At 37.5% G+C, this 4,845-nt stretch overlaps 1 pseudogene; it reads right to left on the bottom strand.

The window, feature by feature from the left end:
- The window catches only part of LOC102836985, a 34,954-nt pseudogene that overhangs the window by 17,251 nt on the left and 12,858 nt on the right, over nucleotides 1-4,845 (bottom strand).

The following is a 4,845-nucleotide window of genomic DNA, read 5'->3' as shown; positions in this document are numbered from 1 at the left end:
GCTACAACTGATTATTTGTATCTTGTTGTTGTTAAGTGTTATTGAGTTGTTCCCAACTCATAGCAACACTGTATAGGGTTTCCTAGGAGCAGCTGGTGAGTGTGAACTGCCAACTTTCTGGTTCACAGTCCAGTGTTGATCCTATAGTGTCAAACCATCCTACACACCAAAAATAGATTGTGCATTCCTAGAAATAGAGGCTAACAATCCATATTTATATTCCCCTTAGGGCACAGGATGCTTCTATATAAGTAGAGAATGCGCAATACCCAAAAGTCCAGAGCTGTTGACTAATTGGGTACTTGTTTGTGACTTTTAAGTACGATTATGTTTTTCAATAACATGGAATGTTTTAGCTAGAATATTCTATTAGTATGAAAAGTAAAGCATATCAGATTTTAATTCATATACAGATATCATTATTACAATTAATTTGGATATATATGTAAGTATAGTATATATATGTTTGGATATATATGTAAGTATATATATATATGTTTATATTGTTGTTGTTGTTAGGTGCCATCGAGGCGGTACCAACTCATAGTGCACTTATGCACTGCAGAAACAGTGCCCCATCCTGGGCTAACCTTAATACCGTTGCCTCGCTTTAGTCCATCGAAGCTGCACTTGGCCAATCCATCTCATTTGGGGTCTTCCTCTTTTTCTCTGAACCTCCACCATAACAAACAGTACTTTAAATACCAGCAGGGTCACCCATGGTGGACAGGTTTCAGATGAGCTTCCAGACAAAGACAGACTAGGAAGAAGGAGTGATGAACTACTTGAGCATATTTAGTCACTGAAAGGCTTATGAACAGCAGAGAAACACTGTCAGATATAGTCCCAGAAAATGAGCCCCTCAGGTTGGAAGGCACTCAAAATGCAACTGGGGAAGAGCTGCCTCCTCAAAGTAGAGTTGACCATGATGATGTGAATAGAGCAAAGTCTGTGGAAGTAAAGCCCTCAGGACCTTCATTTGCTAATAGGGCACAACTCAAAATGAAGAGAAACTGCTATAAACACTCATTGAAAATTGGAACATGGAATGTACGAAGTATGTATCTGGGAAAAATGGAAATTGTAAAAAATGAAATGGAACACATAAACATTGATATCTTAAGCATTAGTGAGCTGAAATGAACTGGTATTGGCCATTTTGAATTTGACAACCACATGGTTTACTATGCTGGAAATGACAAATTGAAGAGCAATGGTGTTGCATTCATTGTCAAAAAGAACATATCCAGATCAGTCATGAGGTACAATGCTGTCTGTGATAGGATAATAATCATGTACCTACAGGGAAGCCCAGTTAATACCACTATTATACAAATTTATGCACAAAACACTAAAGCCAGTGAGGATGAAATAGAAGAATTCTACCACCTTCTTCAATCTGAAATTGATCAAACATGCAATCAAGATGTGTTGATCATTACTGGTGATTGGAATGCAAGAGTTGGGAGCAAAGAGGAAGGATCAGTTTTTGGAAAATATGGCCTTGGTGACAGAAATGAAGCTAGAGATCACATGATAGAATTCTGCAAAATCTGTGATTTGTTCATTTCAAATGCTTTCCTTAGACAACATAAGAGATGACTATACACATGAACCTTGCCAGATGGAATACATAGAAATCAAATAGACTAGATCTGTGGAAAGAGGCAATGGAAAAGCTCCATATCATCAGTCAAAACAAGGCCAGGGCAGACTGTAGAACAGACCATCAATTACTCTTATGCAAATTCAAACTGAAGCTGAAGAAAATTAAAACAAGTTCACAAGAGCCAAAATATGAGCTTGGATATATCCCACCTGAATTTAGAGATCATCTGAAGTACAGATTTGATACATTAAACACTAAAGATTGAAGACCAGAAGAGTTGTGGGATGACATCAAGAACATCATACAGGAAGAAAGCAAAAAGTCATTAAGAAGAAAAGAAAGAAGGAAAGGGTTAAAATGGATGTCAGAAGAGACACTGAAACTTGTTCTCCTGCATAGAGATGCTAAAGCAAATGGAAGAAATGAGGAGGCCCAAGAGCTGAACAGAAATTTTCAAAGATTGACTCGAGAAGATAAAACCAAATATTACAAAAAAACTGTGCAAAGATCTGGAGTCAGAAATCCAAAAAGGAAGAATACACTCAGCATTTCTCAAGCTCAGGGAACTGAAGAAAAAATTCAAGCCTCGACTTTCATTATTGAAAGATTCTCTGTGCAAATTATTGAATGATGCAGAAAGCATCAGGAGAAGATAGAAGGAATGCACAGAGTCGCTGTACCAAAAGGAATGGTTGATGTTCAATCATTTCAAGAGGTAGCATATGATCAAGAGCCAATGATTCTGAAGGAAGAAATCCAAGGGGCACTGAAGGAACTGGCAAAGAACAAGGAACCTGAAACTGATAGAATAAAAATTGAAATCAATAGTCTGAGACTCTATCAAACTCTCCTGTTCAGAGAAAAGAACTGGATTTTCTCCTGTGCCACTGACACTTCACTTTCTCAACACATGTAACAAGTCATAGTGTAACATTTTCTTTACAAGGACTCCTCAGGTGTTATGTGATCACAAACTGACATTAGAAAGACAGGGAAAACTGAAATCAGTGGTATGGAAAGGAAATCTGTCTCACTGTACTACCAAAAAAAAAAAAAACAAAAAAAAAAACTGGTCTTTTCTTATGTTGTGAAAATACTGGTGTTTCTGCGCATGTTTTGTGGGGATGAGGGTAAGACAGGCATATTCACATTCTTATAGAACTAAGTTTAAGGTCCTTTCCTTTTATTTTTTTCCACAGAATGATTAATGAAGTGCTATGAAAGCTAAATTTCCATGAATCAGACAAAATAACCTTAATGTGTCTGCTATTTCCAAATCCGAATGGCTCTATTTTATTTCTCAACTGAAAGCCAATAATCTCAGTGATTCACATCAATGAGCTAATTTTCTTTTGCGTCAGATACTTTAAGCATAGGCCTAAAATCCATCTTTGAGTGTTAATCACAATTTTATTTCATCTGTTCCAAGCAGGACATAACCTGTCCTTCCAACAATACCATTCTCCCCTGACCCCACTAACTTCTCCAGGAAAGCAGGCATCATTTGTGCAGTTGTTAGCCTTTTGTTGTATTTTTCCAGACACTGAATAAAGATGAAGTCATCTGGTTAAACAGGTTTATTTGTTTTTTCCCCCCAATTAAGAAAATTCAGGCCAACCCGTTCCAGGGAACAGCCCTTGTGAGGTTTTGTCATTCAGAGATCTGCTTCTGGGTATGTGTACTATGTGACTGAACCAGAAGGCATAGAAAGGTTGTCACTTTTTGCTCCCATGTTCCTAGCTATAAGAACCAAGACTGTGAAATTTTAGTATTTGATTTCCACAATTAGCTTGCATTCCTGAGTTCACCATCTGAACTTAGGTCCACTGAGGATAGCAAAGTTAGTATAAAATAGAATATCTCATGATATGTTTTTTGAAGTGTAGCCTATAAATCATTCCACTACTTCCTATGCACCTGATCTACTTTTCTCTTTGGCTCTGCCTAAACAATATCAGCCCAGATCATACTGAAAGATTGGCAGTGCTGCGGAAGATGGGAGTACCGTAGCTTTTAAAAAGCTATGCGTTAGCCATGTGGAATCCACCCAGTCTTAGATAGTGAGTTTGCGAGCCTTGGCATGTCTCCCTAGCCTAGTTTGCCAGCCTCCACATTAATATGTTTTGAAAGCACTTCCTCCAACTGCCATTGAATTGTCAGGGTGGACCTCTTATGGATCAGTTTTTCCATTCTCTCAGTTCCGTTTAAACATGGTATTCTTCCTGTCAGCCTTCTATTCTAGATCAGCTTTGCCCTTGGCCTGGTGAGAAATTTGGGAGTTGTTGGGAAAAAGGGAGCCCTACTAATAATATATACCATACAGCCAGGCATCAAAGTCTTCCCCCAACTCCAGCCATAGTTCATTAGCTTGGGCCAGCAGTAAACAGACCAGAACAGAGGACATGTGATCATTTGTTTGCATAAACCAGATTCTTTTATTGAATGTGCACTAAGCCTCTCACATAGCCTTGGTAGATGTGATATATAGCCAGAATCCATTTTAGTTCCCATGATGCCCAGGAATGATCTCTCTAGAGTCAGCCTAGAGCTTCCGGTAACATCTCACAGGTTGTTCTTTACATCCATTCCAAGGGTGAAATTTTATTTTAATCCCTTTCTAAATAAAAAGTGAAACTAACGTGTTTATTGCATGCCAGCTTTTGGCCTAGCACCATCTGAAATATTCAAGAAAGTACAGAAGAGGTATAAGGTATGATCCTTGTCCTCAAGGTACTTAAACTTCTGTAAAGGAGATGAGACCACACCTAGCGTCATGTGAGAAAAATAAATTGTGATAAATTAAATCATACGGTACAGGCCTTAGTAATATAGGTGATAGGAATTCTACAAATGAAAGTTATGAATGAACTTAAACAACACAAATTGATAAAATTGATAATATTTCCTAGTAAAGAAAGTCAAGAAGATGAAAAGCTGCATCACAATGAAGGGCTTTGATGTTGCCATGAGACAATTGAACAGGAAGTATCCTTTGACAAAAAATATATGCATAACACTAGTAGTAAGAGTTACTATTTAATGAGTTCTTACAATGCGCCGAGTATACAGTATAATGTCATATATGACATAATTACTGATATGCAAATTCAAATTAAAGCTGAAGAAAATGAAAACAAATCTACGAGAACCAAAATATGATCTTGAATTTATCCCTCCTGAATTTAGAGATCATCTGAAGAACAGATTTGATGAATTAAACACTAAAGACCGAAGAC

Source organism: Chrysochloris asiatica, unplaced genomic scaffold, assembly GCF_000296735.1.
Source record: "Chrysochloris asiatica unplaced genomic scaffold, ChrAsi1.0 scaffold00002, whole genome shotgun sequence".
NCBI lineage: Eukaryota > Metazoa > Chordata > Mammalia > Afrosoricida > Chrysochloridae > Chrysochloris > Chrysochloris asiatica.
This window is presented reverse-complemented; position numbering and strand designations above follow the sequence as displayed.